Source organism: Chelonoidis abingdonii, chromosome 10, assembly GCF_003597395.2.
Source record: "Chelonoidis abingdonii isolate Lonesome George chromosome 10, CheloAbing_2.0, whole genome shotgun sequence".
Taxonomy (NCBI): Eukaryota; Metazoa; Chordata; order Testudines; family Testudinidae; genus Chelonoidis; species Chelonoidis abingdonii.
This window is the reverse complement of record NC_133778.1, coordinates 69708023-69722360: the sequence shown is the minus strand read 5'-3', so window position 1 is coordinate 69722360 and position 14338 is coordinate 69708023.

Here is a 14338-nt window from a genome sequence, read left to right as displayed (position 1 = left end):
GGCTGCTGCACTTTTGACAACAAACGTTGCTGACCTACAAGGGAGAGGGTGAGAGGTGTGTGCCTGTGCAGAGGAGATGAATGCAGCTGCCTGACCTGAGACCGCTCAGTACCCAGAGCGCACATCTCCTCCGCAGCTCAGAGATCCCTGCAGCAGGCATCCTGCTGCGCTATCCCAGAGATGAAAGGAGCACGCAGGCAGGAATCAGGCAGTACATAGAAAGGAGTCTGATTGGAGAAATCCCAGGCGAGCCCAAGGAAAGGAATCTTACTCCCAAGAGCAGATAGCACACAGAGATCAAAGGAGGACACATCTACAGAGAGAAGTTGATTGATTTATGAGAAAGCTCTGATTCCTGCTGTCTTGCACCTTGTGGGTGTAAAAACACTATCAAATTAAGTTCCCTCCCTCACACCTGTGATAGTGTTACACCCACTTTGCACAGGTGTGACAACACAAGGTACAAAGCAGTGGGGAAAAAATTGAAAGGCTGTTTTCAAACTTCTCTCTCATAAACAACAACAGAATTGGAGAAGAATGTTTGTGTAGGGTTTAAGATCACAGACACCAGGTGTTTTGGTTTTAATAAACCATTTACAATTCAAAATCAGTTAAATTTTAAACTGTTATTAATGGAGGGACAATATAAATCCTGTTCAGAAAAGTAAATGCAATCCTTGTTTTAAAACCTAGATGTATCAAATTTGGATATGGCTGTCGTGGGCTTACAGGCCACTGTGATCAGGGCCTTTATCTAATATTACTTGCATATTACCAAATAAGACTTTAAAACATATTAAGTTTATCTCTTATATAAATGCAAGAATGCTCATTGTTTCTTATTGGCAATTTTAATGACTTAAGGCAGTGGTCCCCAACCTTTTCGTCTGGCAGGCACCAGATGAAGGACCATGGCAGCGGTGGAGCATCTGCTGAAATGCCGCCGAATTTCTGTGGTGTTTCGGCAGCAACGCCTCTCGATGATGTCACTTGCTGGCAAGTGGCATCATCGAGAGGTGTCACTGCTGAAACATCACAGAAATTCAGCTGCATTTTGGCAGATGCTCCGCTGCTGGCCAGGACATGGGTGCATTTAGATGCCCCCATGGGTGCCATGGCGCCTGTGGGCACTGTGTTGGAGACCCCTGACTTAAGGGTCTGATCCTGCAAGCATGTATGTAGTAGACAGGGGCACAGAAGTGTCAGCTTTGGGATAAATCCTCTTCTTGTGCGCAGATGTGGCTCCCATCAAACTCAAGCCCTTGAAATGTGACTCTTAGTTGTGGTTTGTTTCTTTGTTTGCTAAAAGGTGGTGGGGTGGAAGGATTGCTTCCTCTGGATATTCTGAAGTGTAGAGAATACAATTCAGGGTATAAATCTCCTTTTCTCACTGGTGTTCCTTAAATGCATCCACACTTAAACATGGTTGCACAGAAAAAAGGTCTAGGATAAAAACAAGCACCAATTTTGTGCATTACTTTCAAGTGATGTCAACAGCATTACATTTGTAGACACTTAAATATTCTTCATTCTAATCCTGGGATGAATTTTGTGCATGAAAACAGTAACAATGAGCAGCCGTTAAAAGGGGGCAATACTGGATACTACTTTCGCTGGTACATCATCTATCTCACTGAGCATTAGCTGCTGGTAGATAAGAAGAGCAAGTTACACTACTAGTCTAAGAAACCTCTCTTTTGGTTCTCTCTTGTGATGCTGTGTCTAAAGTGCAAGGCTAAGAAGACGCCTTCTTCAGCTAGTTTGAATCCTCATCATATAGAAACAAAAGCAAACATGTATGGGGTCCAACTTCCATAATCTGCCTGGCCACTGGTACACAATGGGTGTTTAACAGGAAAGGCATTCACATGGCGGCAGTGAGAGGGAATGGCACCCCTCCCATTATGCACACATACAAGTGCTTGGCATAAGAGGGGGAGCTTTCATGCACCCACTCACCCAAACAGAGCTGGTCTTAGTTTTTTTCCGTGCCTCAGCTAACCAGCATCTATGTAATGGCAACACCTTTGGGGATGGAGCTTTCAGCTATCCAGCAGTTTTGACCAAGTGTTCGAAGCCACTGCCACTCTATCTCTACTCATGCTTCTCTGAACCTGGAGTTTCACTTTCCTTTGATCAGGGAGCACAGCTACTGGTGCTAGTTTCTTCAAAGGCACAGGGAGGAAATGAAACATTTTCCCTACCATTGCTCAAATTTGGGGGAGACAAACAGATGGTACTCTCCAAAGCTCCACCCACTTGAGACACCAAAATGAGATGATGAGATGCCAAAAGCGAGGCCACCCTCACAACAGATTGTGCAGATGTTCAAAAAATGATCATAAAGGCTCTACTAAACCCATTGGGCTTGGCTTAGCTTCACTGGGTTTTGGATACAGCCAGGGGCAGGGATGGATAAGGGCATAGACACAAAAGACATGTCTTGCACCTCAGCTCTCAAAGTCCTTCAGTGACATCATAATCTCACTTTTGATTTAAAAGAGGATTCTAGCCTTCACAATCACAAAGAAGGTATGACCTGAGCGTCACTAAGGAAGTGACATTTGCCTTCAGCAAAGGGAGGAGCTCTGGCCATTAAAATCACTTAGCCCCACAACCAGCACTAGAGCAGGTCAGGCCCCTGCTGGCATCTAGAGCCCTGGCTTCCCTTTAGTGGAGCTTAGATGCTCCGTTCTGTCCCTCTGGGCTTTTGGCTTCACAGGTCAAATCAGGAGGGAAAAAACTAAAGGTATCAGCCTGCTCTTCTTTCCATTGGCCTTTGAAACGGGCTAATGGCAGAAGGGAGTGAATGCAGCACCTTGCTAAACTTGGCACAGGACAGGCACGGCGTGCTCCCATGTTCCAGTCACATTGCCTCCCAGAGCCCTTGCAGGAGCTATGCATCTCCCAGGGTGGGCCTGTGCTTTAAAGACACCCCAGGAGCCACAGGATGAACTGAAAGTAAATATTTCTGCTCCTTTGGCATTGATATTAAATGAGATCATGCTTTTGACAATGAGTTTTCAAATAGACTTAATGGATGGTGCCGGGTAGAGTAATTCTCTACTGCTGTTAACTGACTGCTTCAGTTTTTTAATTGTAAACATCTTTCATGCAGCTACTCCAGGGACACATTTAGGAAACAGCAGCTGGATGGATTTAAAACTTGTCAGAGCATCTTGACCTAACATTTATATTTCTGCAATGTGCAAGCCATGGACTGTAACCAACAAAGCCCTCAGAGAGCTTACACAGCTTCTGTAGGGCAATGCTCAGGAAACAAATGAAGGATGAAGTTACTTTCCTAAACATTTCCAGTGGGTAAGTGATTGAGGTTGAACTGTAAAGGCTGCAGTTCAGATGATTATCAGGTAATTAAGAGCAGAGCTGCATCAAAGGAATCACAGTCAGTGTAGCACTGGGCAAGGGGAGGGAGGATATTCTTCGATTACAAGTGGGGATGCTTCTGTAGAAACTTTTAGACTCCTTTGCTGGGAGAAGCTTCAGGGGGTGCCATGACCCATGTATTCAGGGCTCGCAGCATTTAATACTCTCTTCTTTTCACTCAAACTTCTTCTCCAGAAAGTAACTGAGAATATGATCAGTATTTGGTCTGACACATAATTAGAGTCGTGAAGCTACAGAAAAACCCACCAGGTAGATAAACATGTCTATAAAGCCCAACAACAGAGACCTGAGCTCCCCTGAATATTCAGGCCCTGAAAAAAATTCACTGTCTCTCTCTCACTGGTGAGTGAGGGCCTAAGCCATCTCTTTCTGCAGAATGTAAACTCTTGTTTAAAAATACAAAGCAGTTTCTAGCCTTTGTGATTGTTGAGATAATTTTCCAAATATGAACCAACGTAGCATCGTCTTCCTGAGTCTGTTCTACTGCCTCCTGTGCTGCTCTTAACTTTTCCAAGCAGTAACAGAGAAAGTTGCAAAACTGTCAAGAATCATATCAGTTTCTCGCTGCTGCTGCTGCTGTTGTGGCACACTGGAGATCTATACTGGGGGAAGAGGACCCAAGAAATGGAGGCAGGAGTAGCAATAGTATAACAGAGGTTTGCAATAGCAAGAGGGTCTGGGAAAGGGTAGTATAGTAGAGACTCCCCTGCTTACAGCAGCCAGGAGGTTTGGGAATGGGTAGAAGAGACAGGAAGCTTCATCAAACTTACACTCTAATGCAACAGTGACCTCAGCAGTGTTAAGGCAGAATAACTTCCCAAATGCACAGAATGTGGGACAGACAGAAGCATATGAGAGTACAGTTGGGGTTTTACATTAGAGTGCAAGTTTTGTGAAACTGGGACACTGTAGCATATAGGAATTGGGCCTTTAAATCATTTGTGAGCCCTCCAAGGATGCTCACTGTGTTCTGGAAACCAACCACAACAGCAATATGTATATACAGTAGAACCTCAGAGTTATGAACACCTTGGGAATGGAGGTTGTTTGTAACTCTGAACAAAATGTTATGATTCTTTCAAAAGTTTACAACTGAACATTGACTTAATACAAAAGAAAATGCTGCTTTCCCTTTAGTTGACATTTAACACAGTACTGCATTTGCTTTTTTTGTTTGTTTGTTTTTTGGCTCTGCTTCTGCCATATTGTGTACTTCTGGTTCCAAATGAGGCATGTGGTTGACTGATCACTTTGTAATTCTAGTGTTTGTAATTCCGAGGTTCTGCTGTAGCTAGTCTTCTCATGTTTCTGTAGATTTAGTAAACTTGATAACATGCACCCAGCAGTGCCTATTTGTTTTCTTCTTCTTATTGCTGTGTAAAGAGCAAAAGCCACAACAGGTATGTATTTTTTGGGGGTATCCACTGGAAGTAGAAGCCTTGCGACATGTTGAAGTGTGTTACTTACAGTATGGTAGGCAATATGAACAGGGAAAGGAATGCACAAGTCTTTGCCCTGAACTACATATTTCCATGCTGTTCAGGTTTTTGGGTGGATGAGATGTGTCCTGATATAATCTTATCTGTCATTAAATGTAGTATTTGGTTGCTAATATAGAAGCACTTGCACTCAAACATATGCGCACACAAAGTGGGTAGTACTGAGATTTCTACCAGGTGCTCTCTGTTTGCCTTGCCTCTTGCCTCCATGCTTCACATCAGCCTTTGACCATATATATCTATATACATGTTCTGGCACCACTGGAGCTTAAGGTACTACGTAAGTGTAGATATAATTGTTAATAACAATTAGGAGATAGCATCTAAGCAAACATGTTCTTTATGCTGCCAAATTACTGAAGAGAAGAGGAATAATCAATGTATCATCTTTGTAGAAAAAAAATAAGTGGAGCTTATAAAACCATACAATATCATCAGTGAAAAACAGCAGGTCAAAAATCCAACTCCAGATAATAAGCCAATCCTGTTCTGCTAATCTTAGCAGAGAATATTGTCAGCAAATTCCACCTCAGCTAAGAAGTTCTATGAACTCTAAGCCCCTGTGATGTGTTACTCACGTTTTTCTATGTTCAAAGTAAAAATGAAATTGAACAGACTAACTAGCCAGGACTGTGTTTAAGACATTGCTGGGCTTCTGTGAAAGAAACGTGTTTTACACACTTTTAAAACCACGCTCCATTCCTCTTTTCAAGGAATTCCTTTTCTTTCTCTGAATAAAAGATTCTTTAGTTAGAGTCTTGCTCTTTTATAGTTGTGGATATGTTCCAGCCTAGACTTACTGTTGGCCTGAGTTCTGTTTTTCTCCAAAGCCAGACCCCTATAATTTTCAGTGGCATCCACATTTTTTCCTTCTTTTTAAAAATGCACTAGGGAGGTCAAGTGGGTTGTCTAAGCTGTAGTATTGTTCCAAACATTCACACTTAGCACCAAAAAAGGGAACATTTAATAAACAGATCACAACTAGGAATGTGTTGGAATGTTGATCTCTTGATGATCATAAGAACTTTCAGTCATGAGGTCTAGTTAAATATCCCAAGTACTGTATTGAAAACACTTCCAGTGACTATTATTTTCCCCGTTATCTGGGCATACATTTTAAAGTCAGCTCACAGGCCTTCTGAACCAAAAAGATCTTTTGTGATGCTAAAAAGATACTATATTAAAACATACCTTAGTTGTAGAGTGCCTAGCACAATGGGATCCTGGTCTAGGACTACATACTATGGTAATACAAATATTAAACAATTATGCTGGGAAATGGGCATCTCAAATTCTAATCTAAAGGCATTTCACTCTTTTGGCATTAGAAAGCAGTACTTTCTTTATAGATAGGTTGGTGGAATTGGCAGTGGAATGACTCTGCAGTGGTATTCAAATATATTTGTTTATTATGGAACTCTTTAATCTCAAAGAAAGTCTTTTATCTAAGTAGCCTGATGTGGGAATTTGGACAATGAACTGTGGACATTCCTGAATCTGCATGTAATGGGTTGAAATAAAAATAGACTATATGTTAGACTGGGTTCCAGAAGAACCACTATATTTTATTATTTTCCAAGCATAAAATGCTATTCTTAAGTTTAATGAAGAAAAAAATAGCTAGATATAGTGAATAACCAAAATAACTAATTATTTTAGTTAGTGCTAGTGTTCCAGTAGCACTAAAATCAGAGCTCCATTGTAGCAGATGCTATAAAAACACACAGTAAGACACAGTCCCTGCTCTAATGAGTATATCATCTAAATAGACAAGAACATTGTTTTAGAATTGGGAAACTGAGGCACAGAGAATAAGTGATTTGCATATAGTCAGGTGGCAGAGGTGGTAACTGACCCCACATCTCCTGAATCCGACTGCAGTGCCTTACCCACAAGACCACTCACGCTCCATATCCCATTAGGTCAGCTGAAACAGCCTTTCATTACTGCTCTATCAACATACTGAGAATTACACAAGACCATGAAAGTCTTATATGTTTGCTTCAAATCTAATTAGCCCCAACACATTGTTTAACAGAGCATGCAGCACATCAGCAATTATTGATAATACACACAACAAGAGTTCAAACCTATGTAGCAGTTGGAAATTTTATGCCATATCCTAAAAGTCCTCCACTTGCAAAACTCCCATTGGCTTCATATTATGGATCTGACCTCCATGGGACATTTGCATGAAAAGAAGTTAGTTGCAGGATCAGGCTCTTGGCTTCTTTTCCTTCAACAAATTGCTTAAGCATATCCTAGTTCTCCTATGCCCAATGGAGGAAGCTACATTTGTTTTGATGCAACTGCTTAAGGACCAGTTTGTGATCCCTTGCTGACACAGGACCAGTCACAGATACCCAGACTCACATTGTGAACAGTACCAGACACCACTATCAGTCCCGTTGAAGTCAACAGGATCGCACATGGGGTAAGGAGCTTATCCTTCTGAATAAGGATATTAGGATCTGGCTCAGAAAGAATCCCACTGAAGTCAGTGCATCTGTTTGTGTGAATGTCTGATCACCAATGTGAGTAAGAGGTTCATACAGATCCTACACATTTTCTAATCTGTTGAGCAATTCATTTAGGGGATAACTAGAGGAAGGATTTGGAAGCTAAATAATGCAAGTTCCTGTCAAATACTTGTCCTAGTTCACTAGCCATGATTAAGAAAAAGGATAAACGATTAAACTGAACTTGTAAACCGTATCACACATTTCCCCTCAACTCATTAGATGATAGAGAACAACATTTAGTTACAGATTTTCACCTCTTAGTTATAGGTTGTGCCTAGCACAACAGTGCCTCAAGTGCTACCACAATGCAGATAATAACCAGTAACCCAAAGTCCAGTCACTTACTTGGCAAAACACATCCTTGCAAAACTTTTTTTTTAATTTCATACTCTAGCATTTTTTTATTCAGTCAAGTCATAACCTATTGGAATTGAAGAACTGCAAAGTTTCTTATGATAAAGCTTTTGGCATCCAGTTTGCTCATGGGAAAGGTTTAAAATAATTCTCAAGAACTAAGGTGGTTGGACGATGATGTAAGTGATGGTTCAGTTGCTCACAATGAGCAGTAAAAAACAAGAAACACAAATTAAACTGCTAAACAAGCACTTTGCCTGAATTCTTGATTTTCAGGACAACACAGAAGTGAAAGTGGTAGTATTCTGCTCTGTTGAACTGGCAATGGGTTCCACAGTTTACATCATTTACACAGCCTGCATGACATCACTTGGCCTCCTGTCAATTGGTGGGAATAAAAAGAGTAAATATAAAAATAAATACCTATGTCTGGAAGAAGTTTTGTTTCTGACAAAACAATTTGATTTGTCTAACTCACTGAGGATGATTTAAGGATCAGCAGCCCCTAACTGGTCTGAACACAGGACTGGGAGCCATGAAAACCTGAGTTCTAATACTCCTCTGCCAATGCATGGCCTTGGTCAAATCTCTTCACTTGTCAGTTTCTATCTTTGTAAAAATGAAAATAATACTGTCATCTCTTTGCTGAGAGTACGGTGACCAGATGTCCTGATTTTATAGGCACAGTCCCGATTTTGGGGTCTTTTTCTTACATAGGCTCCTATTACCCTCCACCCCCGTCCTGATTTTTCACAATTGCTGTCTGGTCACCCTAGCTGAGAGGTAGCAGATGGGAGGGCTTTGCAGATTGGTTTCCCATTGGAGGAGAAATCAGTGATGTGGAATCCATATTTTTTTCATAGTGAACTTGTCTTATTTATACTACACATGCACTAGTCCTTGAACAGAGGTGGTCATAAACAGCATGCAGACAATCAACTCTTTCAGAAACCTTATCCCAAACAAAAATGTTTTGTTTCCAGGAAGGAACTCTGCCTCAAGAATAGTCTAGTTGGAAAGATTAAAGCAAAGAGCAAACTGTCTTCCTGTTTGCGAGAGCTCTCCCAAAAAGAAACTTTACATACCTAAAGCAATATAGCATTTCTTCAAGGACTGTATACTGCTTGATGCTAAGGAAAAGAACTATTAAAACTGTGTGAAAACAGTGCCACCTGATGACTCCTGCCATAACAATACTTGTCTGCCTCCCATGTGACCTGTTAAGATTCAATACTTTACATATGCAAAGCACTTGGAAGATGAAAAGTGCTATCTATATATGTGAGTATGAATTTTTATTATAGGTAGAAAATTAATTATACTGTGAATAAAGCAGGTCACTGCATGGATGGTTTCCTATAAAGCTGCAGCATCAGCTGGCTGAGGGAAAGGAGCAATCATTTTCCTCCAACAGAAACTGTAGTGCTGAAAATCATGATATGTCTTTACCGATTATTATTATAGTTTTAGTGGTTGCAGGGGAGACAGCTGCCATATTTAGTGTTACACATGGGAAAGGTCTTTCTCTGAGACAATGAGCTATTCTGTGTGACTGTCAGCCTGGTACAGCAGCCATCAGTAAATGCACAGCTGAATTCTAGCTCACAAACCAGAGATCTGCTTCCCTATCCTGACCAGCAGGGCTTGCTCCCTCATCCCACCAGTGTTCCGACTGCAAGGATGAAGGAAAGGAGAGGATAAGAAGTGGCTGATTTTACCAAATGATCAATTCTGAGCTACGTACAAAATGACTTCAGAGTGACCCTGACCTTGCAAGCTGACACTGAGGGAAGAGACTGTGTGTGAAAACAACTAATACCCCCGAGAAGCATATGGCACCAATAAAGAAAGGCAGCTAATTTAAACCTACCCTGTGCTGCCTGGGGCCTTCCCATCCTTCATCCTGCCCAGGTAATATACTGCATCTACCTGTGTCCTCTCACTTTATGTGCTGATTGCTGCGGTTATCTAACATCACTTTGAATTAAAGTCTCAGGACCAGATTCTCAGCTCTGCTACACCTCAACCATCCATGCTTTGGGGAAATCTCTGGGTGCCATGAGGAGGCATGTCATGGTATGAGGGACATCCCTGAAAGCCAGGGGGTATCCTGGCAACTTCCTGGTTACCAGAATGACATGGTTCCTAGAAGCCACTAGTAGTGAGTGTAACTTACACAGTTATGTAAAGTGCTGTGCTTCCAAACAACTTTTAGGCACCTTTAAGACTGCTCTGAGTTGTGCCACCAGCTGAAGCGTTTTTGTAACAGGAGCTAACTCAGCATCCTGTCACTCAAATCCCAACCAATATAGGTTAATTGGGACCTAACTGGAAGATCAATTAACTGAGTAAAGCTACATCTGGGCAGCTAATTGGGGAGGAAGCAACCCCAGCAGATGGGAGCATATAAATGAAGAGGAAGGCAACCCTGAGAGGGGGAGAGTCAGTTGGCTGGAGTGACTGCTTTCCCCAGAAGCAAGCAGAGTAGCTAGCCTGGGGACTGTAAATATCTGCAAGTAGTGGACTGGTTGGAACATCAGAATAACACATGATGGTGGTGAAGGAGACATGAAGTAGTGTAGTCTGTAATCAAGGGCTGAAAGAACTGACAGGGGACCACCTTATGACAATTATCCAGCCAACTCCAGCACAGGGTGAACACAGAGCTGGTGTAAAGCCTGTCCTGCTATCTTTAGTTCTGCATTGAGTTCAGCTTGGCTGGACCACAGAATCTGGATCTCAGTGTTTAGGATAACATTTTTGTATGTTTAATTGCAAAGTTATTAATTATAATTTCTTATTTAAATATTGTCAGTGTGCTCAGTGCTATATGAGAGACACAATATAGACTCTGAACTTTCAGGCAGAGACTACAATCTAGGTAAGACCGATTCAAAGCAGATAGGTCCAACTTTACTTGCTTATTTGAAACTTCTAATTCTACAAGAAAGGAATAAACTATTATAAAAAAAAATTGAAATGGGGTCTGGTTCTCTCAGCAGACGGGTAATAGGGCCTGGAGTTTTACACTTTTATTTCATTGGACTTAATCCAGCCCAGGACTGTAGTGACCATAAATCAATATCATCTAAAAGTTTGTTGGATTATGAGAATTGAGTTAGTGGGGACAAGCATCCACTACAATCAGCACCTTCTTGACAAACCTGTTGTAAGTTGTAGTAAAGAGGCCAAATTCTGAATGCTCCAGGAGGGCTGAGGCCCTCAAAAGGTATTTTAGGTGCCTAACTGCCATTGATTTCATTGAGGCATCTTCTCAGTGATCCTTCCTGGTCAGGTTTGAGGCTCATTTTTCAGATGGTAAGGAAATAACTTGCACTGAGACATTCAGCAGTAGAACATTAGAACATAACCAAGAGCTGATAAGCAGACAGATTGGATGCAGAGGGATCAGAAAACACGTAGAGGGTGATGTAGAAAGGTGGGTCATCAGCAGAGAACTGTAGCCCAATACTGAAGGTAACAATGAAAGAACTCAAAGGAGAAGCCAGCTAAGGATGTAGCCTTGCAGCATTCCACAGTGGAAGGGATGAGGGGAAAAAGAGACTCCTCCACCAGAAATAAAAAAAGGATCAGTTAGAGGGGATGGTTATTGCTTTAGACGTGTATGTAAAAGTCTGGATGTGCATTGAGACAGCTGTAATAAACTGAATGAGATGAGTTAATCCATGCTTTTTCACAAGAGCACTAAAGCTAACATGCACTGGCACTAGCCACAGTAATTACTCTATGCGGGTGCGTATATTGCTATGCTTGCAGCCAGCTTTGATGCAGCTCCATCACAAGTTGTTAGCAGAGGAAGGAAGGCAGCTATGGGTAGATATTTTGGACCTGGCATTCATCAGGACATTTGGTATAGATCCCGTTTGGAGAAGCTAAAGTTCGACTCTGGTAAAAGTGTTCACTTTGTAAATTTGTTCCCTGAAAATGCTCCTGATACTGAAAACTATGCTAATCTTCATCATTCACCTTGAATATTAACAAGAAATACTAGAAATTTGTATTAAGAATAAAAGTGAGGCTCTGGGGTTTATTTGTCTTTTGATGCATATATGACTACAGTTAACATTAACACAAGTTAGGTACCTGTGCCCACCAAGTAGAAGATAGCTAGATCTCTCTGATTTAATCTGGCAAAGGCATTCAGATTGTCTCTATGTCCACCAAAAGCTACTGATGTACCATAGTAACACAGCTGTCAACATCTGCAAATTGTTACCAAGGGCAATTTTCTGAATAAGCCTGGAGTATCTGGGCTATCATGGTCACCAGTTCTCCGAGGGCTGCATTCACATTTAGGAGTAAGGGAGCTAGGGTGACCCAGATGTCTTGATTTTATAGGGATAGTCCTGATTTTTGGATCTTTTTCTTATATAGGCTTCTATTACTCCCCACTGCCTGTCCCAATTTTTCACACTTGCTGTCTGGTCACTCTAGCTAAATATAAATAGCAGGTCACAGAAAATTAATACCATATTTAAGCTCTTCTCAGATTGATGAGAATAGGTACCAAATCCTATCTTCTCTGCTCCACAGATTGTGTGATGACACTGCATCAGTATGGGATGTTTCATTGCAATGTTGCAAAACACTCCACCAAGATAGCAAAAATACATACAGGATCCAAGTGAGAAGACATCCAAAGGTTTGGAATTCAGATAAACATCCTACTATGTGATTGTTTATCTGAATTTATGGAAGAACTAATGAGATCTCATGTCCCTCCCATACTCAAACACCCACTTTTTCTCAGTGAGACTTGGCTCCCTTTTCCTGCTGCTTGGAAGGGAGATTGGTATGCCTTGAATCAACTGCCTGTCTTTGAATGCATATATCAATTCAAGCATTGCAGCTATCCTGCCCCAGAAACTTCTGAAAAACTGGTATTGCCCATAAAATCAGTCTATACATTTTGCTGCAAGAGTTTCATTTCAAATTGGAGATAACACTTTTATTAGTTGGAAAAAAGTTGTTATATAGGACACAAACAATATAATTAACAGTAAAAAAATATGACCATCATGGAGACGTGGACATTAGAAGTAACCTCGTCAAATCTGCATGCTTGAAACCAAGAAATAAGGATGGTCCTGTGGTTATGGCACCAGACTGGCACTCAGGAAATACTGATTAAAATCTCAGCTCGTCCATAGACTACCCATGTGACTTTGGGCAAGTCACTTAAACTCTCTCTGCTTCATTTCCCTGTCTGTAAAATGGGGATGATAATACTACTTCCATACATATACTTTTTGTCTTGTTTATTTAGATTGTAAGCTCTTCAGGGTAGGGACTATCCTTTCCTATATGTTTGTACAACATTTAGTAGAGTGGGTCTAAGGGCATTACAGCAATATGAGTAATTATAATCAAAGACTATGTTTTTATGAAGTGATCAATTAGAAGAATAAAATGATTCACCAACAAAGAGCCTGAATGCCCAGTGAACTAAATGGGAGTCAGTTCAGTCCCTCAATGAATTGCAACAAACTCCTGAAACCAACTCCCCAAATATTATTCCAAGGCCCCGGTTTTTTGCTGAAAACATTTCAATGCATGTTGCCCAATGGCTAGAGAGTGTCCAAATGAGTTATTTCATTCATGGAATTATGTTTAAGGCCAATTTAACAGTGGACTGAAAATAGTGATTAATCATCAGAGTTTAAAAACACATGCTTGACAAAGTTTGCCTCATTACTTTTTGAAAACTGGTGAAGTATTAATGGCTTTACTGTTATTAACATACCTTAAGGCTTTAAGCTTTTCCACAGCTGTTGGGAAGCCCTTCTCCTCAACACACATAATCTGTCATTCCAGGAATCAGCTTTGTCAAGCAGCTCATTTGGCTTCAGTAAAGCTGAATGACAAAAAATACCATATTCCATGCAATTATGATTTGCTTTTAATATTAACAAGTCTGTGAGTCCCTAGTTTAGGGAGGAGATATATAAGACGGGACATGATAAAGAGATGAATGGTAATGAAATGCCAAATCACTCTGTTTTATTTATCCTGTTTCCTAATGTAGTAGGGTGACCAGATGTCCCGATTTTATAGGGATGATCCTGATTTTGGGGTCTTTTTCTTATATAGGCTCTAATTACCTCCCACCCCCTGTCCTGATTTTTCACACTTGCTCTCTGGTCACCCTATAATGCAGGAATAAAGGGACTTCAGATTAAATAGGGGGACTGCAAGGCAACATATTTAGAATGGAAGTAAGAAATACACAGCACATAATTAACCTGTGGAACTCACTGCCACAATATATTACAGAGGCCAAAAGCATAGTGGGACTCAGACAAGGATTATCCATTTATATGGATAATAATAACTTCCTCAGCTACATTAGGTAGCATAAAAATGTATATATGATATAAACTCTCATTCTTCAGGACCAGCCCCTACCTGGAATAGAACATTGTCATGAGGACTGAAAACTGGCTAATGGACAACAAGCAAAGAATAACAAGATTGGGGCAAGGTCTGTAGTGGAATACTGCAGAATTCATAATTCTGCAAGCCTGAGCGTCTAGT